The following is a 25,757-nucleotide window of genomic DNA, read 5'->3' on the forward strand; positions in this document are numbered from 1 at the left end:
CTATTTACTCAGAGAGCAGATACTATTTAAACAGTGAATTAAAGCAAACAGTAGCAGAATCTATATAAATTGGTTCTCTCTCTTTCACTCTCATCCTCTATGTCCCTCCACCACTTTCTAATTTTCAACCTGCTTATTCAACATCCAATTCTGAATGATCAGGAGTGTCTTCCAGTTAAATATTGGAATGACTGAACCAAGTGTCTGGCCTCAAGATAAACTCCGTTCCCAACCATGGATGCCCCCCCCCCCCCCCTTCTTGTCAACTTTCTGAGGCTGAACCAGGTAGCCCATAACCTTGGTCTCTGACTTGATACCAAGATAAGCTTCTGATTCCTGAATACTGCCTCATCCTCAGCTGCCTACTTGCAACTCGATAACCTCACCCAACTCATCCTCACCCTGCCTCACCTTTTCTATTTCTGAAATCCTTAATAAATCCTATGATAGTACTTGACTATTCCAGCGTTCTCATGGCCAATGTCCCATGATCTTTCCTCCCGATGTGAAATAATTCAAATCTCTGCTAGTGATGTTCTAACATCCACCAAGTTCCACTCTCCCATCATCGCATACTCACTGGCCTACATTTCCTCTCAGTTAAAAAATTCATTGATTTCAGAAATTCTCATCCATTGTTTTCAAGTTCCTCAACAGCTTTGTTTCTCTGTTTCATTCTTATTTGGGATGTAGGCTTCACTGGCAAGGCTGGCATTTTTTACTATCTGTCGTAGAGTCATAGAGATGTACAGCACAGAAACAGACCCTTTGGTCCAACCTGTCAATGCCGACCAGATATCCCAACCCAATCTAGTCCCACCTACCAACACCTGGCCCGTATCCTTCCAAACCCTTCCTATTCATATACCCATTCAGATGCCTTTTAAATGTTGCAATTGTACTAGCCTCCATCACTTCCTCTGGCAGCTCATTCCATGCACATACCACGCTCTGCTTGAAGCAGTTGCCCTTAAGGTCCCTTTTATATCTTTTCCCTCGCAACTTAAACCTATGCCCTCTAGTTCTGGACTACCCCACCCCAGGGAAAAGACTTTGTCTATTTATCCTATCCATGCATGTCAGGATTTTATAAACCTCTATAAGGTCACCCCCCGGCCTCTGATGCTCCAGTGAAACAGCCCTAGCCTATTCAACCTCCCCCTATAGGTCAAATCCTCCAACCCTGGCAACATTCTTGTAAATCTTTTCTGGACCCTTTCTAGTTCCACAACATCTTTCCAATACGAACAAGTCCAGAATTGCACGCAATATTCCAACAGTGGCCTAACCAATGTCCTGTAGAGCCACAACATGACCTCCCAACTCCTATACTCAATACTTTGGCCAATAAGGGAAAGCATACCAAACGCCTTCACTATCCTATCTACCTGCATCTCCACTTTCAAGGAGCTATGAACCTGCACTCTAAGGTCTCTTTGTTCAGCAACACGCCGTAGGACATTACCATTAAGTGTATAAATCCTGCTAAGATTTGCTTTCCCAAAATGAAACTTCATCTGCCACTTCTCAGCCCATTGGCCCATCTGATCGAGATTTTGTTTAAGTCCGAAGTAACCTTCTTTGATGTCCGCTACACCTCCAATTTTGGTGTCATCTGCAAACTTACTAACTGTATCTCTTATGCTCACATACAAATAATTTATATAAATGACGAAAAGGAGAGGACCCAGCACCGATTATTGTGGCACTCCACTGTCACAGACCTCCAGTCTGAAAAACAACCCTCCACCACCACCCTCTGCCTTCTACCTTTGAGCCAATTCTGTATCCAAATGGCTAGTTCTCCCTGTATTCCATGAGATCTAACCTTGATAACCAGTCTCCCATGGGGAACCTTGTCGAACACCTCACTGAAGTCTATATAGATCACATCTACTGCTCTGCCCTCATCAATCCTCTTTGTTACATCTTTTAAAAACTTAATCAAGTTTATGAGACATGATTTCCCATGCACAAAGCCATGTAGACTATCCCTAATCAATCCTTGCCTTTTCAAATACATGCACATCCTGTCCCTCAGGATTCCCTCCAACAACTTGCCCACCACTGACATCAGGCTCACTGGTCTATAGTTCCCTGACTTGTCCTTGCCACATTTCTTAAACAGTGGCACCGCGTTAGCCAACCTTCGGTCTTCCAGCACCTCACTTGTGATTATTGATGATACAAATATCTCAGTAAGAGGCCCAGCGATCACTTCTCTAGCTTCCCACACAGAGTTCTAGGGTACACTTGATCAGGTCCTGGAGATTTATCCACTTTTATGCATTTCAAGACATCCAGCACCACCTCCTCTGTAATATGGACATTTTTCAAGACGTCACCGTCTATTTCCCTGCATTCTGTATCTTCCATGTCCTTTTCTACAGTAAATACTGATGCAAAATACTCAATTAGTATCTCCCTCACCTCCTGTGGCTCCACACAAAGGCCGTCTTGCTGATCTTTGAGGGGCCCTAATCTCTCCCTAATTACCCTTTTGTCCTTAATGTATTTGTAAAATCCCTTTGGATTCTCTTTAATTCTATTTGCCAAAGCTATCTCATCTCCCCTTTTTGCCCTCCTGATTTCCCTCTTAAGTATACTCCTACTTCCTTTATACTCTTCTAAGGATTCACTCGATCTATCCTGTTTATACCTGACATATTTATTCTTTTTCTTTTTCTTAACCAAACCCTCAATTTCTTTAGTCATCCAGCATTCCCTATACCTACCAGTCTTTCCTTTCACCCTAACAGGAATATACTTTCTGTGGACCCTCGTTATCTCATTTCTGAAGGCTTCCCATTTTCCAGCCATCCCTTACCTGCGAACATCTGCCCCCAATCAACTTTTGAAAGTTCTTGCCTAATACCATCAAAATTGGCCTTTCTCCAATTTAGAACTTAAACTTTTGGATCTGGATCCTTTTCCATCACTATTTTAAAACTAATTGAATCATGGTCACTGGCCCCAAAGTACTCCCCCACTGACACCTCAATCATCAGCCCTGCCTTATTTCCCAAGAGTAGGTCAAGTTTTGCACCTTCTCCAGTAGGTACATCCACATACTAAATCAGAAAATTTTCTTGTACACACTTAACAAATTCCTCTCCACCTAAACCTTTAACACTATCACAGTCTCGGTCTAAGTTTGGATAGTTAAAATCCCCTACCAACCACATAACTGAAATCTCCTTACAAATTTGTTTCTCAATTTCCCTCTGACTATTCAGGGCTCTATAATATAATCCCAATAAGGTGATCATCCCTTTCTTATTTCTCAGTTCCACCCAAATAATTTCCCTGGATGTATTTCCGGGAATATCCTCCCTCAGTACAGCTGTAATGCTATCCCTTATCAAAAACGCCACTCACCCCCACCCTCCTCTCTTGCCTCCCTTTCTGTCCTTGCTGTAGTATTTGTGTCCTGCACCATTAAGCTATCAGTCCATCCCTGAGCCACATTCCTGTAATTGGTATTTTATCCCAGTCCCAGGTTTTTAACCATATCCTGAGTTCATCTGCCTTCCCTGTTAGTCCTCTTGCATTGAAATAAATGCAGTTTAATTTATCAGCCCTACCTTGTGCTCTGCTTTGTCCCTGCTTGCCCTGACTGTTTGACTCGCCTTTGTTCTCAACTGTACCCGTCTCAGATTGAAATTGTTCCTCACTATTTCCCTGGGTCCCACCCCCACCTTACTAGTTTAAATCCTCCCAAACAGCTCTCGCAAATCTCCATGCCAGTATATTAGTCCCTTTCCAATTTAGGTGCAATCTGTCCTTCTTGTACAGGACACTTCTACCCCAAAAGAACTTCCAATGATTCAAAAATGTGAATCCTTCTCCCATACACCAGCTCCTCAGCCATGCATTCACCTGCTCTATCCTTCTATTCCTGCCCTCACTAGCTCGTAGCACTGGGAGTTATCCAGATATTACTATTCTCGAGGGCCTCCTTTTTAAATTCCTGCCTAACTCTCTGTAATCTCACTTTAGAATTTCAACCTTTGCCTTTTCTATGTCTGTGGTTCCAATGTGTACAATGACCTCTTGCTGGCCCCCCTCCCCCTTGAGAACATTCTGCACTCTCTCTGAAATATCCTTGATCCTAGTACCAGGGAAGCAACACGCCATTCTGATTTTTCGCTACTGGCCACAGAAATGTCTTCCTGTATCTTTGAACTGATTGGCTGTCTAGGCCATTTCAGTGGCCAATTAAGTCTCAACCATATTGCCCTGAGTCTGGAGTCACAAAGCAGGAAAATCGACGTTTCTAGCTGGAGCCCTTCTTCAAGGAGCCCAAAATGTTGATTTTTCTGCTCCTCGGATGCTGCCTGATTTGCTGTGCTTTTCCAGCAATGCACTCAACAAAGTTAAAAATCACACACCAGGCTATTGTCCAACAGGCTTACTTGGAAGCACTAGCATTTGGAGCGTCAGGTGGTTGTGGAGGTTAAGATCATGCTTATAGAATTTATAGCCAAAGGAGTCCAATGTCATGGAGATGTGATGCAATAAACAATCTCAGATTAAATCTTTCATCTTTTAGAATGGGATATGCTGGTTTCTGTTCGACATATAAGCTTACGGAGTGAATTTGTTTTTGCAGAATGACATTTTATTTTGCTCAAAAACTCCATGAATCCACTGATTTTTCACCCCCTGCCCCGTGACTTTTTTAAAAGGGGGGGCTTTTCTTTCACAAATTGGCTAGCTTCTTTACTTATTTTATGAGAGCAATCATGCTCCTATATGTATTTAATGTTGTCTCATCTTCCAGTCAGTTATGACCTGAAGATGCTATATAAACACAAGTTTTCTTCTTTTTCCTGAGGAAGCTGATCAGAAGAGTTGAAATAATGTGGTGAAAGGAGAATATTTTGATGATCAATGATTTCCAGTCAACACTAAGAAGTAATCTTTGAAATGCTAATATATTTGAGGTATTTTCTTGGTTTATAAAGTAATAATTTATTTTAACCTTCTCGGTGAGTTGATTGCAGGAAAGGTTGGAACGTGATTCCTTATTTTACAAGAGCAAAGAGAGTAGCCAATTTGCAGAAAGAAAAGCCCCCCTTTTAAAAAAAAAACAGATCACGGGGGGTGGGGGTGGAGAATTAGTTTCAATGATATTCATTTCTCTAAATTATGGACAAGGAAACTCCCAGGCTTTGTCTCAAATAGAATTAAATCATGCTGTCCAATTGAACAGCACTACGACATTGTATCTGTAAGACTTGGAGGTTCCAGCGTTGGACTGGGGTGGACAGAGGTGATATACTATGGGTTCCAAATGTGTTGCTTCATTTCCTTCTCTCCTTGAATTTTTCATTCTATTCACATGGAAATGCATTACAAGTTTCAGTACTGTCTTATTTCTCCAGGAGTGTAACACGTTGCTTGACATATCCCTTCCTCTTCCATGCTTTAATAGTCTTATCTTCTATAAGGTAAAAACAAGGAGTGCAGATGCTGGAAATCAGATTCAAGATTAGAGTTGTGCTGGAGGGGTGTGGCGGTTCGGGCGGTGTCCGAGGGGCGGGAGAGTCGACGTTTCAGCCAGGAGCCCTTCATCAGGAATACAGGCAGAGTGCCTGCCTCTCCGCCACCCCCCACCCCCCCTTTATCTTCTATAAACCTTGTGTCAACCACCACTTGGTTTTCTTGTTCTAATCGCCTCTGCCTTCAATTTTAATCAGCTTTGCCTTCTGTTTCCCCCTCTCCTGCCGCTCCCCAATGCCTGCCTGCACCTTCTACCGAGTTCTGACCTCGTGTGATAAACTGGTAGAGTTCTAACCTCCGTTCTTGGAGAAGGTCATCAGCCTGAAATGTTCGCTTTTTTTTTCCTCCACAAATGCTGCTTGACCTGTAGAATCTCTGCAGCATTTTCTATTCTTATTTCTCTTGACATGTTTCCTTTCTCTCCCTCGTTTGTTCTCAATCGTGTCCCTGGAGCTTTAGTTTTTCCTTAAGGAAAGGCAAGCTGAGCGTTGAAGAATGTAAATTGCCTCAACGCACATTGCTGGACCATGTGTTTCTTCACCCAGTGAACCTCTGCCGACAACCCTCCACTCTAATCATTAATGACACTGTGATGTGTCAGAGAGGTGTGGAATGGCACGTTGTGTACTCTGTAATGAAGGAGAGGAATCAATTCCTACCGGAAAGACGTTGTGAAACTTGAAGGGTTCAGAAAAGATTTACAAGGATGTTGCCAGGCTAGGAGAATTTGAGCTATAGGGAGAGGCTGAACAGGGTGGGGCTGTTTTCCCTGGAGTGTTGGAGGCTGAGAGGTGACCTTACAGAGGTTTACAAAATTGAGGGGCATGGATAGGATAAATAGGCAAAATCTTTTCCGTGGGGTCAGGAGTCCAGAATTAGAGGGCATAGGTTTAGGGTGAGAGGAGAAAGATATGAGACCTAAGGGGCAACTTTTCCATGTAGAGGGTGGTATGTGTATGGAATGAGCTGCCAGAGGAAGTGGTGGAGGCTGGTACAATTGCAACATTTAAGAGGCATTTGGATGGGTATATGAATAGGAAGGGTTTGGAGGGAAATGAGCCAGGTGCTGGCAGGTGGGACTAGATTGGTTGGGATATCTGGTCAGCATGGATGAGTTGGAGCGAAGGGTCTGTTTCCATGCTGTAAATCTCTATGATTCTATGACTCTGTGTTGGTGTTCAGTTAGTTAACATGATAAATTTGACAAGATTCAGAGACAAAATTTGCCAAGCCTCAAAATGGAAATCCCTCCAAAAAGCCCAACACAATTCAGACTTAGCTAAGCAAAGTAAGATTCAGCCCTATGTGATCATTGGTGGAAAAACATTTGGTTCACTCATGTTCGTCAGCGAAGGCAATCTACTATCCCTACTAGATCTGTAACTCGCACCACAATTCAGCTTTGTCATAAACAATATCAGCTTCCTTACCCCTGGTTCTTCTGTATCCTGCACTTCACTGTCCGGTCCAGTTGTACAAAGCACAGTATGCCAGGATGATGCAGCGCTCTCTATCTGAACTGTACTGCAGAGTCGCCCCAGACCTGTCCAAACAGCAGTACCACATCTTCAGATGCCATATTGTCTTCTCCATCTCAGCCCTGTTCAAGTCATGGCAATGTTAAACCTTCACTCCACATCACTCAAGGGATTGCACAATGGTGTCATTAGCCATGGCCACAGTGGGTACTCCTTATTCCCCAGTAACCAGACATGTAAGGTTTCTGGACCCACAATGCAGCAGAATGCTGCAGGATATAGGAGTCATGGCAGGGGAGTGGGAACACACCTGCAGGAAGTGGTAATGTCAGTCTGACCCTTATAAGATTTCAATCATGATCACCATTAGACTGGCTGTTAATTCCGCAATTCCAAGTGCACCATTTGCTGTGATGGTATTCAGGCAGATGTCCCCAAGTATGAGCCTGGATTCCTAGTCCAGTGATTTAACTACAATGCCATCACCTCCTCTGCTACGTCCTCTAGCCCCACAACTCCGAAATCTCCTTGATCTTTTAATTCCCACTATTAGACAATTGTTACACTAACTAGTCTCTAGTTTCTTGCTTTTATTTCTCCCTTTTCTTGGACAACCCCAATTTTAATAATTCCATTATGTGTGTCAGAACTTTTGCTGCCAAAGTTCTTCAATTTGGACATTTTTCATAAACGTCTTCATAACAAATACTTTGCATCAGTATTCACACAGGAGATGGACATGATGGAAGGTGAGTCTAGAGAGGGCTTTGTTGATATTATAAGGCATGTTGATATGAAAAAGATGAACAGATATTTTGAAAAGCATTAAGGTAGACAAGTCCCCAGGACCTGATGGGATCTATCCCAGAATGCTGAGGGGGCAAGGGAGGAAATTGCGAGAGACTCAAACAAAATTTTTACATCCTCTTTTGTCACATGAGAGGTCCAAGAGGACTGCAGAATATCTAACATTTTTGCTTTGTTTAAGAAGGATACGAGGGAAATTACAGGCCAGTAAGCCTTACATCAGTAGTAGGGAAATTATTGGAGAAGATTCTCAAGGAGGGGATTTACTCACACTTGGAAAAACATGGGCTTATTAGCAATAGGCAGCACGGCTTTGAGTGGAGGAGTTCATGTCATGCAAACATCATTGAGTTTTTTGAGGAAGTGACAAAGATGTTTGGTGAGGGCAGGGCAATTAGTGTTGTCAACGTGGACTTTAACAAGGCCTTTGACAAGGTTCCGCATGGCATGGTACAGATGGTGAAGTCACATGGGATTGGCAGTGAGCTGGTAAGATGGATACAGAACTGGCTCGGTCATAGAAAACGGAGAATAGCGGTGGAAGGGCATTTTTCTGACTGGAGATCTATGATCAGTGGTATTCCACATGGACCAGTGCTGGGAACCCTGTTGTTTGTAATACAGCAAACTTTGTTTTAATTGGCTCCTTATGAACTGGCACTCTCAATAAATCGGCAAAATACCACAAATACCAAAGGATTACTGTATTATAGCAAACTCCTTGATGTCTAAGCAGTCAGTTGAGGATGCAAGTGAGAAGGTTGTCTGTTGGTAAGTTTTATATAAGGCAAAATTGCATCATTATTTATGTGATTTATTCCATAAATGAAATAAAACAGTGATGTCTATACCCCTTGCATTACGTTTCAATTACTCAGCGTGTGGTTTTACTTTGATTATGTGTACCTCTTGATCAACTGGGAAATTTGATCAATTGGTACATTCCGGGTCTCATAGGTGTTGGTTAATTAAAAGTTTGCTGTGTGTATAATTGAGTTGGAGGAGAACATGGTGGTCTGATTAGTAAGTTTGTTAATGACACAAAGATTGGGGGAGCTGCAGAGAGTGAGGAGTATTGCCAGATGGTGCAACAGGTTATAGAAAGGCTGGAGATTTGGGCAGAGAAGTGGCAGATGAAATTTAATTTGGAAAAATGCAAGGTAATGCATTTTGGAACCTCCAATGCAGGAGGGAAGTATATAGCAATTGGCTGAACCCTTAGAAGCAAAAGCATACAAAGGGATCTAGATGTATAGGTCCACAGTTCCCTGAAAGTGGCAACACAAGTGAATAAGATGATCAAGAAGGCATATGGCATGCTTGCCTTCAATGATTGAGGTGCAGAGTATAAAAATTGGCAAGTAGTGTTGCAGCTGTATAGAACTGTAGATATGCCACATTTGAAATATTGTATAGAGTTCTGGTCACCACACCTTCAGAAAGATGTGGAGGCTTTTGGACATAGCATAGAAAACGTTTACCAGGATGTTGCCTGGTTTATAGGGTGTTAGCTATGAGGAGAGATTTGACAAACTTGGTTTGTTTTCAGTGGAACATTGGATGCTAAGGGATGACCTGATGGAAGTTTACCAAATTATGAGAGCATGGATAAAATGGACAATGGGATTCTTTTTCTCAGTGTAGAAATGTCAATTACCAGGGGACGTAGGTTTAAGGCAAAAGGGGAACACTTTAAAGGGAATGTGAGAGGTAATATTTTTCACACAGAGGGTTGTAATTGCCTGATAGAGGTGCACTGCCAGAGGAGGTGCTAGAAGCAGACATGGGAGCAATGTTTAAGAGTCATCTTAACAGATACACAAATACGCAATAAATATAGGGATATGGACTGCGTAGAGGCAAAAGGTTTTAAGTTTAGAAAGTCATTAGGTGTCGGCACAGGCTTGATGGGCCGAAGGGCCTGTTCTTGTACTATACAGTTCTTTGTTCTCTCTTCTGTCACCTTTATGAAACATCTTAAGATCGATATATTTGACCAGTCATCTGGCTTAATAACTCTGTGTGTGATTTAGCAATTGTTTATCAAGAGAAGCACAGTGAAGGACAAATGCATGCACATTATATGCATAAAGTCAATTTAAGTGAGTTATAGCTATGCATTTTCCAAAACCATTCTTGACATGGGAAAGCGGTGCCAATAAATTGAGCTTTCTTTGAGAATAGGAACAGGAAAAAGTCACATGGCATTTTGTGCCTGCTCCACCATTCATTAAGACTATGATTAATCTAATTGTGGCCATAACTCCACTTCCCTTCCACAACCCTCCATTGACTTGAAAGGCAAATATCTTAGAGCTCAGCTTTGAATATATTCAATGACACAGTCTCAGTTCTCTTTGGAAGAGAATTCCAAAGATTGACAACTCTGAGAGAAAAAAAATTCCACGCATCTCCAATCTCTGAATGGGTGAGTCCTCATTTCCAACTATGGCCCATAGTTCGACGCACCCCCAGGAAGTGAAACATGCTCTCAGCATCAATCTGGTAAAGCCCCATCAGAATTATATATATTTCAATAATGTCATCTCTCACTCTGTAAATTCCACTGAATCCAAGTGTAGCCTGCTGAAACATTCCTTATAAGATAGCCCTTCATCTTTAGAATCAGCCTGGCGAGCTGCCTTTAAACAGGGCAGCACGTTGGCTCAGTCGTCAGTACTGCTGCCTGACAGCACCAGGGACCCAGGTTCAATTCCAGCCTCGGGTGACTGTCTGTGTGGAGTTTGCACATTCTTCCTGTGTCTGCGTGGGTTTCCTCGGGGAGTTCTGGTTTCCTCCCACAATCCAAAGATGTGCAGGTTAGGTGAATTGGCCATGTTACATTGTTCATAGTGTGAAGTGTATTAATCAGAGGCAAATATAGGGAAATGAATCTGGGTGAGTTACCCTTCGGAGGGTCAGCGTGGACTTATTGGGCCGAAGGGCCTGTTTCCCCACTGAAGGTAATCTAATCTAAAAAATCAAGTGTGCTCCTCCTTAAGTGCAGAGACAAGAATATTGGTACAGTCTCACCAATGCCCTGTGCAATTGTAGCAAAATTTCCCTGAATTTATACTTTATCCCTTACAATAGAGGCCAGTGTTCCATTTGCCATCCCAATTACCTGCACAGTAACACTTTGTGATTTATGTTAAAGGGCATCCAGACCTCTCTCTAATATACCATTCTATAGCTTCTTTACATTTAAATATTATGTTTTCTATTCTTCATGCCAGAATGGACAGTATCACATTTTCTCAAATTATACTCCTTCTGCTAAATTTTGACTCACTCATTTAGCTTTTGCAAACTCTTCTCTTGCCGTATTTTTCTACCTCTCTTTGTATCATCAGCTACAATATAATTGGCCCTTTTGTTCAACCCTATGACATAGATCGTAAATAGTTGACGCCTGATCCCTGTGACTATTATTTGTACCTTGCCAATCTGTAAATGAGCAATTTAGCCCAACTCTCTGTTTTGCTTAATCCTCTATCTATGATAAGACAATATGTCTATATATAACTGGACACCATGTGCTCATAACTTGTATAGTCACCTTTCTGTGGTATCTTATCAAATGCCTTTTGGAAATTCAAATACACTGCGTATAGTGGCTTCATTCTATTGATGCTGCTTGTTATATACTCAAAAACTCAAGTAAACTTGTCACACGTTTACAATTTTAACTATATGCTCATGATTCAGATAGATTGTATTGTGATTTTCTATATACTCTGCTACTAGTTTCTTAATAATAGATTATCATACATTCTGATGTTCAACAGATGTTAGACTAATCAGCATAATGTTCTGGATTAACAGGCCAGTGTTGTTACTACTAGGCCAATGCCTCCGCCCAATAAATGTTACGAGAGTTTCTGATTCAGCCACTCTTTTGGGCAGTGAGTTTCAGATTCCCCAGGTGAAAAGATTTTTCTTTGACTCTCCTCTTACAGCCTCTTTCCTTAAAATCTACACCCTCTGGTTATTGACCCTCTTGTCTAATACTTCAGTGAGGTCATGTTTGGAGTATTATGTGCAGTTCTGGCACCACACCATATGAAGGGTGTGGAGGTTTTGGAGAGCGTTTGCCAGGATGTTGCCTTGATTGGAGTATATTAGCTACCAAGAGAGGCTGGACAAACTCGGATTGTTTCTGCTGGAGTGTTGGAGGCTGAGGGGCAACTTGATAGAAGTAAAATTATGAGAGACTTGGATAGGGTGGTAGTCAGGAGTGTTTTTCCCATGGTAGAAGTGTCAAATATGGGGCAGCAGACATAAGTTTCAAGTGGGGAGGAAAGTTTAAAGGACATGTGTGAGGCAGGTTTTTTTATGCAGAGGTTGCTAGGTGCATGAAATGTTCTGCCAGGAGGTGGTAGAAGCAGATACGATAATAACATTTAAGAGGCATTTAGACAGTCATGAACAGGCAGGGTGTAGAGGGATACAGACCATGTGAAGGTGGAAGAGATTAGTTTAGAATGCCATCGCAGTCAGCACAGACGGGAGGTGGAAGACCTGGAAAAATGGTGCACTGAGAACAACCTATCTCTCAATGCCGGCAAAACCAAGGAACTCATTATTTGTTACTCATGCCTCCCTAAATATTAACATCACATAGGTGGAATGAGTGGAGAGTGTCAAGCTCCTGGGAGTGGTCATCCACAACAAGCTTTCTTGGACTCTTCATGTGGATGCACTGGTTACAAAGGCCCAACGTCACTTCTTCCTCAGGCAGCTGAGGAAATTTGGCATGACGGCGAATACCCTTGCCAACTTTTACAGGTGCGCCAGCAAGAGCATTCTGCCTGGATGTATAACTACCTGGTATGGTAACTGTACCATTCAAGATCGGAAACGGTTACAGAGAATGGTGAACTCAACCCGGACAATCACAATCCATCTACTAGGCCCGCTGTCAAGGAAAGGCCGCCAGCATTCCCAAAGATTCATCCCCCCCCGGCAATGTTTTTCTACAACCACTACCACTGGGGAGAAGAAACAGAAACCTGAACTAACGTACCAGGAGGTTTTGAAACAGTTTCTACCCTACTGTTGTTACAATACTGAATGGGATCACAAACTCTTAACATTTTCCTGTGTTTTTGTCTTGCTGCTGTTTACCTATTATTTACTTATCTATGCTACTTAACTCTGTGATTTGCCTGTATTACTCGCAAGACAAAGCTGTTCACCATGCCTCAGTACACTTGATAATAAATTCAATTCAATTCAACATGGTGAGTTAAAGGACCTATCTCTGTGCTGTACTATTCTATGTTCTATTATGGGGTTTAAGTATTATTGTTATGTGTAATGCATTATTTGTATTTCCTAGATATTGGTTTAAACTATTGCCCCTTTTTATTGGGAAAAAACCTTAAAAGCCCATTGTTGCCTATTTGATAAATGCCTCCTTGCATTGACTTTCAGATCTACTTTTTTGGAGCTCTCCCTTTTGGATCACTTCCTTTAGTGAAGGCCATAGAGAGGCAGCTACTCTCTCACTGCACTGAGTTGCTACAATGATCAAATTCCAGTTTGGTCTCCAGCTACCATCTTCGAAGGCTACATTTAAAAGGCTTAATTCAGCATCTAACAACCATCCATCAAAATTATTCCTGTCTTTAAAATCCTGATCTTTTTCTGCCTCCCTCCTTTTGAAATCCCAAGTTTCACCAAAAACTTGAAACAGTTTAGCCAGATGCAATATTAGACAACTGCTTCAAGTCACAAGTGGAAGACATTTCTGCCCACCCAGAATTTAATGTTGAAAGGCAGTCGGGTAATTTAAGTGACGGGGTGACGGGGTCAAGGGATAGGTTAATTTTAAATAGATTCTGTAGACTGTTTGCTGTAGTTCACTGTTTAATTGACATTTGTCTTCTGAGTAAATAGACTTCTTAGTTGATGTAAAAGACAGTATTTGCTTTGATCTTGCCAACCCTGCTTTCAACTCACCAATAACAAATTGCTTTATATTTGTTAACAAATGGGGTGACCTTCTACAGGTTTATAAAATCATAAGGGGATTGATAGGGTAAGTAGAGAAGGTCTTTTTCCTGGAGTGCGGGAGTCATGAACTAGAGGACATAGGTTTAGGGTGAGAGGGGAAAGATTTAAAAGGGACCTAAGGGGCAACTTTTTCATACAGAGGGTGGTGCGTGTATGGAATGAGCTGTCAGAGGAAGTGGTAGAGGCTGGTACAATTACAACATTTAAAAGGCATCTGGATTGGTATATGAATTGGAAGGGTTTAGAGTGTTATGGGCCAAATGCTGGGAAATGAGACTAGATTAAAACAAGATATCTGGTCGGCATGGACGAGTTGGACCAAAGGGTCTGTTTCTGTGCTGTACATCTCTATGAATCTTTGACAATTGGGATGAAATTTCTTAATGTCTGAAGAGGGCAGGCACATGATATCACACCATCTGCCAATATGTCAGTTAGCTGGCTTCATACCGCACCAAACCCTTTTCCCAGGGGTGGGATGGAGAGGGCCGAATGGGCAGTATTAGAACTTCAAGTTGCAAAAATAATACTGGCAAGTCGGGGCCTTTGACCCATGTCTAAATGAGATCCATGGCAAATTTGGCATTTGATCTCATTCGAATAGTTGAAGAAGCTGCAAGTGCCATACAAGCATCCTGATGTAGTTTTCTGGATGACCCGTAACAGATTGAGGCAGGAATTGACAATGCGCAGCTTGCAGGTAGGTCTAGAAGGCAAATGGGAAAATCCAGCCCATCATAAGGCCCGCAGTGCTCTCTGAAAGGGTTAATACATGATTGCTTGCAATACGCACCACTTACTGTGAAGATGTCACAGGGACTTGATGGGGGTTTAAACCAGGATCTCATGGGAGAAAAGTCCTTCCAGCAAACGTTTTAGTAATGTAGAACCTGTTCTTAGAATGTGCAAATAGTTGTAGAGATACAATTGACCATATCTGGCTTACGGTTCAAGACTCTTCTTGTTAGACTATAATGTGGCTACCCTCACATGCACTGGACTTCGTAAACCTCGAAAGAATCACACATTATGCTGCATCATAAGAAGGAGCACTGCACTTACTGCTTCCAAAGAAACAAAATTGCTGCCACTAAGCTATGCTCAAACTGTGCCTCGGGAACCTACATCCAAGGCTTCAGGTGGGCAAGCTGAAGCCTATTTACAAATCTGACTGAATATCAAAACACATGGGTCTTGACTATCAATAGAATGATGAAAATTCACCTCCAGTACCAATGTTTTGATGCAAAACAGATGGTCATGAATTAACTTGCTCCCTTTTGAATACTGTAGCAATGCAGGTTGTACATTTTGAGACTAAAGAGCTGCCTTTCTGAGTTAACTGTTGGAGTATATTCAGGGCCAAACAATCCACTCGTGGTTTCTACCATCGCCGAAACACATCTATCTCTGGAATTCAACAGTTGCTTGGCTTTACAACAAACTGCATATTCCAATTCTGTGAAGAATTTCTTCAGAAGAAAACAAAACCAACAATTCTCAGCTTTTAATTGCTGCAGGCTTTGCCTTTGCTTAATCATTACAAGGAGCCATCCCGGTTTACAAAGTACGAGGGTTATTTTCAACGTTTTAAGACTTAATAAGTCATTCCATTCTCATTTATCAATCATTAAGTTTAAAGTCACCCAAAGCCTAGGTTACAGTAGTGGGGCACATCAGAGTCTAATGACTGAGGCCCGGTGCTATGGGGAGCTGCTGTGGTCGGGCTACGTCCCAAGGCAGGAACAGAGTAAGGACTGTAATTTCAGTCTCTGAACCTGCTGTTACACTGTGAACTCAAATTAAACTCAATGTTGGGGATTGCTAAAAGCCTGAAAATATACATAATGATTTTATTTAATTTTGAGCCACAAAATCCTGTTTTCTTCATATGGACTCGATTGGGTTGGGATATCTGGTCAGCATGGACGAGTTGGACCGAAGGGTCTGTTTCCATGCTGTACATCTCTATGACTCTATGACATCACATTAATTTTATTATGGTTATTAGGGACATTATAATCATTGAATTGCTCTATTGTCAATAATGCACAGTGATTAAAAAGGAATAATACTGATCTATTTTGAAGCAGTTTGGCAGAAATTTTGTTCTATAACCAAATCCTAATAAGAAGTTAAGATTGCCAATTATTGGAAAAAACCCATCTACTCATTGATGTCACTGTAGGAAAAGAAACTGCTGTACTTGGCAAAAGTGAGTCTAGATTAGTGTGGTGCTGGAAAAGCACAGCAGGTCAGGCAGCATCCAAGGAGCAGGAAAATCGATGTTTCGGGCAAAAGCCCTTCATCAGGAATGAAGGCAGGGAGCCTCTGGAGTGGAGAGATAAATGGGAGGAGGGTGGGGCTGGGGAGAAGGTAGCTGAGAGTCAGGAGGTGGTTGAAGACCTTCAGGGCGGAGGAAATGACCTGGAGGTTGCAGTGAGAGAGAGAGAGAGACTCGCTGAGATTCTTGTAGAGAGAAGAGGAGAACTTCTTCAAGGTAGGCATCCTTGCAAGAGGATTCGCTGTATTTGCCTAGTCTGCCATACATCTGATTCCAGACTAAAGCAATGTGGTTGACTCTCAACTGCCCACTGGGCAATAAGGGATGGGCAATAAATGCCAGCTGGGTCAGGGATGCCCACATCTTATGAATGAATAATAAAATGCTTTTGGTCAGCGATTAAACAGCAGAGAATCGTTAAATAATAACAGGATCCTAAGCCTTTATAGACAAGAGGTTAGCAAAGTCCACCTTCTTTGCCTCCTACCATCCTGCTTGTAGGATCACACAGTGACAATAAGACTTAGGAGCAGAAGTAAGCCATTCAGCCCATCAATTAGAATCATGGCTGATCTGATACTCCTCAATTCCACTTCATTGCTTTTCCCCCATAAACCTTGATTCTTTGACTCATTAAAAATACCTATCTCTCTCAGCCTTGAATTTACTTAGCCACCCACTTCAACAGGCACCAGTTGTAAAGAATTCCATAGATTCATTACCCTCTGAGAGAATAAATTCCTTCGCATTCTTAATTGTGACACCCCATATTCTGAGATTATGCCCTCTGTTCCTAGAGTCTTCCACAAGGGGAAACAACTTTTCTGCCTCTACCCTGGCAATTCCACCAAGAATCTTGTATGTTTCAATAAAATTGCCTCTCATTCTTCTAAATTTCAATGTGTATAGACCTAACCTACTCAATCTTTCCTCACAAGATAGTTATTTCATACTGAGTATCAGCCTAGTGAATCTACACTGCACTGTTTGCAATGCCAATATATCATCTCTTCACGGTATTCCAGCTGTGGTCTGATTTGTAACTTCTTGAGTTTTAGCAAAACCTCTCTATTTTTATACTCAATTCCCATTGAAATGAAAGAAATCAATTTGCATCCCCTATCGCACGTGTACTTGGTTACTAGTATTTTTGTGAAATGTTGACTATTTGTAATAATTAGCAAGTAATACACTTCAGAAGGAAGAATGAGGTAAAGCAACATAATCTCAATTATACAATTTAAAAATCTTTATATGATTATAAACACTTTTTTTAAAAAAATGCATTTTTGAAAAAACACAATATTCTCTTAAACAACAAAGTGATGTGGAGCTTTGATGAAATATTGCTAGAGCTTTGTATCCAGTTCTGGGCAGAGCACTTTAGGAAAGGATGGCATTGTTTTGCAGAGAGAGTGCAGAGTAGAGTTATCAGAAAAATACTGGAGTTAAAAGAATCAGGTAGGTGGAGATACTGGAGAAGTTGATTATTCTCGTTAGAGCAAAGAAGGTTAAAAGGAGATTTAAAAGAAGATTTCGAAATTATGGCCGTTTTAATCAAGTAACTAAGTTGCATTTGTAAGATCCCTTCAGGCATTGTTGAGTCTGAGAGACTTAGAAATCATAGAAAATGATTTTACTTATTATGGTGCTACCTCAGTCACCCACTCAGGCTGAGAACTTGTTAGGACTCATTTATGTCTGAGAGATGTCACGAGAAGAAAAGAAACACTTGTTGACCATGTTACTGAGATCCAGGTCATGAACACTAAATATAACCAGATTATTCTGACAAGTATTAATTTTTTTTTGTGACAAGGCCAGGGTCTTTAATCTGCACAGTGTAAGGTTTTAGTTTAACCGCTTAAGTTAAAGCATAGTTTTAAAAATTTTAAACAGGAACATATTTCACCTTATTATTATTCTTGTAATTCTGAGTCAAGCTTCGGCTGCCTTAAGTCAGGGTAAACGTGATCTGCTTTCCCTGTCCCCAAGCAATATAGCTCCATACTATATGAACTCTTTGAATTGTAAAGTTAATTTACCGCCTAAATATGTTTTCTATCACCTAGTATCTACTAAAAGGGTTTTCCGTAATGTTATAATAAGGGTCTCACAAGGGTCAATTCTATACTGTGTCTAGAGAATCTGATACCAACCTCTGAGGCATGAAGCCCACAGGAAAATACAAACTCCGGTATAAACCATGTTGAAATGACATCTTTTTAACTCATTGCTATGTTTTTTGAGAGCTAAGATCAAACTGATACTAAATTTCTCGGTGAAGTTCTCTGAGTGATAATTGTCACGAAAGGTGGGAATATTCTAACTCCTTTCTCTTCCCTCCCAAAAATGCTGCCATGCTCACCCAACAGGGAGTGTGACAAACTTTACAAATAAACTCATTTCCTAAAGCTTATAGCAGCCTACTGACACACCAGTGGCAAGCACTACACTGCTCCAGCAATGCTTAAAAATGAAAAAATCTGTTTTAAATCTACTTTACGTGAAAAATAAATATTCTTTGTTCATCTCTCCTCAGGTAGCTTGCCCAGTTTGGAAAGCTGAATTCAGGGCTACTTGCAGTAAACGGGGATGGGGTGCTCAGGATATATTGAAGCTGGGGGAACACTCTTGTTCAAGTTTTTTTTAAGAAAGCGAACCATTTGACAACACCTACTTGTAGAAACTGGAGCAGAGCAGATCTAGCTCTGTAAATGCGTAGTTTCCCAGAATTTGAAACGAGAGTAAAGCCCCTCAATTTCACATATGAAAGATTGCGATGAAGATCACTGGAAAAGTAGAATCTTCTACCCCCTATAAAGGCGTCACATTACAGAACTCGAGTGTTTTAAAAAAAAACACTAAAACTAATAAGGAACTAGCAGCAAATAATGGATGGTAAAACACTTCAAACATAAAAACCACAAAGGTACAAGACAAGAATGCTAGGTTTGAAACTTCTGAGGTAGGAAGTTTTGGATGACAGGGCTTTATTGGAAGAAAGATATTCCCATCAGAATTTATCCTCATTCAGTCTGGGGTTCCATCTTAGAGAACTGCCAGACAATCTTACTGTAGTCCCAGTATCTCCAGTGGTCTTATGATTCCATGTTTACATCAATAAATTTAGGTTGAAGACAGACTGTTTGAGGAGAAGGCATGATCAAGAATTCTTTTCAGGCTTCGGCTCCTTTGTAACATTGTTTATTACATATTAATATGTAATATCATAATATGTGGTAATCGGAGATATACCATGCTCTAATCTATTATATTATTGAAAAATTATTTCATAGATTCTATTACCTAAAGTTTCTGTTTCTGTGCATGTACCTCTTTCTTCCCAGCATAGTTCTTCCTAGCTAATTCTGCCCACACTGTACTACTTATACCCAGTGAGGAGCAGCTCCATGACATCATTAAAAAGTTATTCCATGATCCTAATGCCCTTATGCAATGAGCAGGACTGGGAAAACAAGCAGTCCCCAGATTTTAAATCCTGTAGCCCAGGACTAGGAAAGTGAGCAGGTGCCTACAGTGGGAAAGAGAAGAGAGTCCAATATGGTGTATGGAGCATCTGAGGTCCTTGTGCATGAGAGAGAGAGAAGCCAGAGCAGCCAAGGGAGCACCTGCAGGGGGCAGACTTTGATAGGAATGCAAACATGATCTGGGAGAGGAACCCTAGGTTAACATGTATATGATGTCCTGCCAGGTCTCCTTTCACCCTTCAACTATCCAGGCTCAAAATTGAAGTTGGCAGGAAATATCCCTTAAATGGCCAGTGATGGGTCACTCAACAGCCTCGTTTGAGGTGAGGGTGTGTTGGCCATCTAAGGCCCCACCTGTCATTGTAAAATAGCGAACAGGTTAGAACGAGTAGGAGGTCTACAGGAAGACCACTTGGAGAATTTTACAAACTTCTTGGCTTCATATCCTTTGGTGGCGAGAGTAAAAATCTGTCCATAGTTGCCAGTACATTTCTGATTCAGCTGACTGAAGCAACAACGTGTGCATAATTGGTTCACGATCATGACCAATTCTTTGCTGGTGACCATTTGTGATGATGAATTGTGATTGAGACTATCATAAATAAGAAGTATACCACGCTAAATTCCAGTGGATGGGCTAAGTTATAAAATATATATTTCAAAAAAGTATTCTTGATATACAGGTAGTTCTTCTATAACACGATGGTCATGTTCTTGTGTAAATGCACATTATAGAAAAACTGCACTTTAGAAAGACCGCTTAAAGCGTTTGTGAAGTAATTGAGTTACAGCCAACTCATTGTAAAAGCTTGCGCTTTAGAAACAATGTTGCCAATTCGTCAACGTGTTATAGCGAATTTGTGTTAACGAATTGTGTGTTATGGCAGAATGACCTGTGTATAATATTGTGTACGTTATGTAAACAATACTGTATACAAATGTTTCATGCTCTATTCCCTGCAGTGTAGACAGATCAGATCTGCAGTTTTCCACGTTTAAAGGTAAGCTGGTAGCAACAACCTTTATAATGAGAGCAGTTCAGAATGAGCCAGCACATCCTTACTACATGGCAGGATTTGATTTCACTGCTCATTCTACATGGTGAGCAGCAGAGTGATATCTTAAGATCCAGCTCAAAGTCAGCTGCAGAGAAGAGCTGAAGATTTAAGAATTTTACATTTTTACATATTAAATGGTTATGGGGAGAAAGTGGGAATAGGGCATTGAGATTGAGGATTTACCACGATCGTATTGAATAGCAACACTGGATTGAAGGGCTGAATAGAGATAAAAACAATGACTGTAGATGCTGGAAATCAGATTCTGGATTAGTGGTGCTGGAAGAGCACAGCAGTTCAGGCAGCATCCAAAGTGCAGCGAAATCGCGTTTCAGGCAAAAGCCCTTCATCAGGAATAAAGGCAGTGAGCCTGAAGCGTGGAGAGATAAATAATCTATTCCTGCTACTAGTTTCTATGTTTCTATAGGTCTACAACAATTATAGGAAAAGTCCCTGCAGTAATCCTTAACAAGGAAGAATACTGTAGTGAGTGGCAGAAATAGTTTAGACTTGCTAAGAAGTGCCTTGCAACAGGAGAGTTTGCAACCACAGGAGAAAGGTGAATAATAATTCCAAAGCATGTAAAAGCTGCACCACACAATGGAAATATATGGGGGCAGTTTGAATTCGAGTTGAACAATGAGCAAACAGGCATCAGAATTTCCATAAATAAAGCTTAAAATCCCTGGTGGACCAAGAGAAACTTTATAATCCATACTGGAAAAGAGGGAGCTTAAAAATGTACTTAACACTCAGTATGTGGAACCAAGACATGTAGCTACGGAAATTGAACTAAAGAAAGAAAACAACAATGCCAATTCAAGGTAGCAATCATAAGAACATCAAGAAGCCAGTAATTAAAACAATAACATAGGGTTGTTTGAAAGGTTTGCAGATCAGGTCTAACAGAGATAGTAAGTTTGAAAGTCTTTATTCAGGATATAAAAAGGTGAGGGATTCTTCATAAGAGCTTCAATAAAGACAGAGAACAATAGTTAAACAAAAGTGGGAATGATTCAGTAAAAATGTGATAAAAGTGTAAAACATTAATGAAAGCCACAAACTGTGGGATTCATACAGTGAAGCCACAGTAAAAATGGGAATTCTCCATTTCAGCTGCAGGAAAATTGGAAACTCTCCAGTGTAGCAATGAAGAATTGCAAAACTGATAGTATAATGAAATAGAGGTCTAATACACAAGCAAAACATATAAGCATGTTAGGAAGACGTCATCATATAATCTCGCAGGAAAATTGATTTCAAGATGGGCCAAATAGAATACAGAATTCAACATTTGGAGGAAACAGTTTGAGAGATACAGAACATCCTCAAAATTAGATACCAATTCAGTAGCTGAACATATAATTACACTTATATAAAAATTGGAAGTATACTTTATGCCATTAGAAATTATCATGGAGGAAGAAAAGCAACAGATATTTTTGAAGAGTGACTGAAAATACTTGACAATTACTTCAACCTCAGAACTAATAAATTTATTGAATGAACAAAATTTCATGGAAGTATTCAGAATCCACAAACATCCCTGGATGATTTCATTAATGATCTCTGTACATCAGTGGAGAAATGCAACTCCAGGGACTTCAAGTCAGAACTCTGTTTAGCTGTCGGGCCAGAAACCTGTCCTTAGCTGCTTTGCATCTTACCCTCTTCCCTACATCATTGCCACTGCTCTCTCTATGTTAGTATCTTGTCGTTCAGTGGAGCAACCATTACACAGGGATGAGGCTTCAAACAGTGCAGAAGATTATCTTTTATTTGCAAACATCGAAAGCGAAAACAAGACTGTATTTCTATCCGAGAATACAAACAAATTGCCTGCATCTTGCAGCAGTGATTTTACAGTCAATGAGTGATCACTACACAAAGCTCTCATCTACTGGAATTGGGTATCAATGAAGTTCTAGCTAGTTTGCAGCATCCTATCGCACAGTGCCGTGTTCCTCTTGCAAATGTTTTCATTCTCCTCCTCAGAAAACTGCTCCTGCTCTTCCAGTTCCTCAGCATTTGCATGTTGCTTGCTATAGTTGTGCAGAGCACGGCATGCCAAGATAATACAGCACCTGTCAGGTTTATACTGCAAGACACCACCAAACATGTCCAGGCAGTGAAACCTCATCATCAGGAGCCTTATCATCTACTTCACCAAAGCCTTGATCATAGGGTGGGCTGCAATGAATCTGTGCTCCACCTCAGTGAGGGTGTAGTGCAACAGTATCATCAGTCATGGTCACAGTGAGTAGCCCTTGTCCTATAGCAACCAGCCTGATGAGGCATCTGGAACCTCAAATGCAGCAGGAGCATGGAAACTCTCCAGGATGCATTAGTCACGGTAACTTCTGGGGTACGAGATGCAAATCTCTGAGAAGTGGAATCAGTGATCACAATCACTTGCACATTGCTGGAGTAGAATGCCTTCCCATTAGTGAAATCTGCTGGGTTGTGATACAGCCCTGTCAGCATATCATATTGTAATTGATGGCCCCCTGCAACTGGGCAAAGTCAGTTATGTTGATGAGCCCTATAGCCCAGGCTGTAGCACTGATCTCATCACAGGGAACAAAATGAACCTGTGTGGCCCATCAGTAGCTGTCTTAATGCCTTTGTGGGTGAACGATTGAGAGATCTCACAGAGGTTCCCCTTGGCTCTATGGAAGGAACCAGTCACAAAGATGTTCAATGAAGCTGTGACCTTCCTGGTCACCAGGAGAAGATGGTCACCCACTCCTGGTCACAGGTACCATCCAGCAGCTCGAACAGTTCAGTCATGGTGTCCCAGAACATTGCTAACACTGAATCCTGCTCAACCAAAGGAATTGTTCTCAAGAATGAAAGATTTCTGGCAGTTGTGCCCCTCCCACATTCTGAGGAGCCCTTACAGCTGTGACCTTTTCTTGTACTTCCATGCCAGGCTCCTGCTGCTCTGGTGTGGATTTGCATTTCCTCCCTCCCTCGCCACCTTCTTCACAAGGCAGCCATTGCGACGATCACATCTCCTGCAGCTGGATCCTTCAGTGATGGCTGCAGTGAACCTGCATCGGGAACATAAGGAACAGAACAGGTTCTTAGCTATGAAAAGAGCCAGTGCTCACATCTCCTACAAATAACAGCAGAACATTCTGTGTACTGTAAATGGACATAGAGCATTCTGACAAGGATGGCCATGCATTAAATTGTCATGTAGTAGTAAAAAGTGAGGTCTGCAGATGCTGGAGATCAGAGCTGAAAATGTGTTGCTGGTTAAAGCGCAGCAGGTCAGGCAGCATCCAAGGAACAGGAAATTCGACGTTTCGGATTCCTGATGAAGGGCTCTGGCCCGAAACGTCGAATTTCTTGTTCCTTGGATGCTGCCTGACCTGCTGTGCTTTAACCAGCAACACATTTTCAGTATTAAATTGTCATGCCAATGGAGAGGCAAGTATTTTAAAGAGTTTTTCCAACATAGAGCAGTAGAGTGTTAGTATATGGAACCCTCCTCTCCCAGCCCCACATATCCACAAAAGACATCATTACAAAAAAGAGTGTCTTGTGTTTTGTTCACAGTTCAGGTGGAGAGGGATTCACTTCTCTTGAAAGTCTTGCATCAACTATGTTTGATGTGGGCAACAATTGCCTTTTTTTAATGTCGGCTGTTATTATTTTTGCAATACTGATATACTGCAATATTTGTATCAGTTACATGGTCAACATTGCTTCCAACTAGTGCTTGCACCCCACATACGTAGTACACTGTATGTATTTCAAATGTACAATGATATGATTACAAATGATGTGAACCTGCATTCTGCGGGTGTATAATTGATACAATTGCCCCTTGAAGAACTTCTCATCGCTGAGAAATGGAGGCTATGCTTCTGCCCATCAAACTGACACTAACTCTGTTCACCCTGTATGTTGTCCCGGGCATTTTCAGCTACAGATCACTTGTAACAGTTGGCAAGTTGTAAAGAGAAATGTAGATCGCATTGGACACTATCAATACCATACTCAGCCTGGTCATCAGGTAACCCCCCCCCCCAGAACCTCCATATCCCATTCTAACGTGCTGCCTCTGGCCAGCCCATCTACACACAATGCCCACACATTGAGACCCACACATCAAACTGTGACTCCTTTCCTTTACCCTTGAGCTTTGTCACTGTAGTTTTGTAATGTCCACCGGTATGCAACACAATCCCCCTGTGGAGGCCACGATGGTGGCAATTACAATCTCACCCTACCCCCTACAACATTCCTTTGTCTTCCTTCATTTACAGGTTCCCTCTTTTTATTTATTATTCATTCACGGGATGTGGGTGTCGCTGGCTGGTCAGCATTTATTTCCCATCTCTAGTTGTCCTTGGGAAGGTGGTGGTGAGCTGCCTTCTTGAACCGTTGTAGTCCATGTGCTGTAGGTTGACCCACAATAACCTAAGAGTTGGGAATTCCAGGATTTTGACTCAGTGACAAAGAAAGAATAGTGATATGTTTCCAAGTTTAGATGGTGAGTGGTTTGGAGGAGAATAGCTTGTGGTATTTCCATGTACCTGTTGCCCTTGGCCTTCTGATGGAAGTGGTCATGGATTTGTAAGGTGCTGTATGAGAATCTTTGATAAATTTCTGTAGTGCATCCTGTAGATAGTAAATGTTGTTTCTACTAAACATCAGTGGTGGAAGGAGTGGATGCTTGTGGATGCAGTGCCCTTCAAGCGGGCTGCTGTGTCCTGGATGCTGTCAAGCCTCTTGGGTGTTGTTGGAGATGCACCCATCCAGGCTAGTGGAGATTATTCCATTGCAATCCTGACTTGTGCCTTATAGATGGTGGACAGGCTTTGAGGAGTCAGGAGGTGAGTTACTCTCTGCAGAATTGCTAGTCTTTCATGTGCTTTTATAGCCACTGTATTCATATGGTGAGTCCAGTTGAATTTCTGGTCAATGGTAACCCCCAGGATGTTGATTGTGGGGATTCAGTAATGGTAATGTTATTGAATATTAAAGGCTTTTAATTTACCTGTAAGTACCTAGCAGGACGGGATACTTCTGTGAAAAGAGTAGCCAAGTAAACATTTCAGGTCCTGATATTTATTTTAGATACCTGGTATATGGAATGTTCTGC

General features: G+C 41.5%; 1 protein-coding gene across 1 annotated transcript in view; it reads left to right on the plus strand.

The window, feature by feature from the left end:
• The window catches only part of LOC132822978 (eyes absent homolog 1-like), a 259,480-nt gene that overhangs the window by 194,992 nt on the left and 38,731 nt on the right, over positions 1–25,757 (plus strand). The gene's annotated exons all lie outside the window — the stretch shown is intronic.

This window comes from Hemiscyllium ocellatum, chromosome 15, assembly GCF_020745735.1.
Source record: "Hemiscyllium ocellatum isolate sHemOce1 chromosome 15, sHemOce1.pat.X.cur, whole genome shotgun sequence".
Taxonomy (NCBI): domain Eukaryota; kingdom Metazoa; phylum Chordata; class Chondrichthyes; order Orectolobiformes; family Hemiscylliidae; genus Hemiscyllium; species Hemiscyllium ocellatum.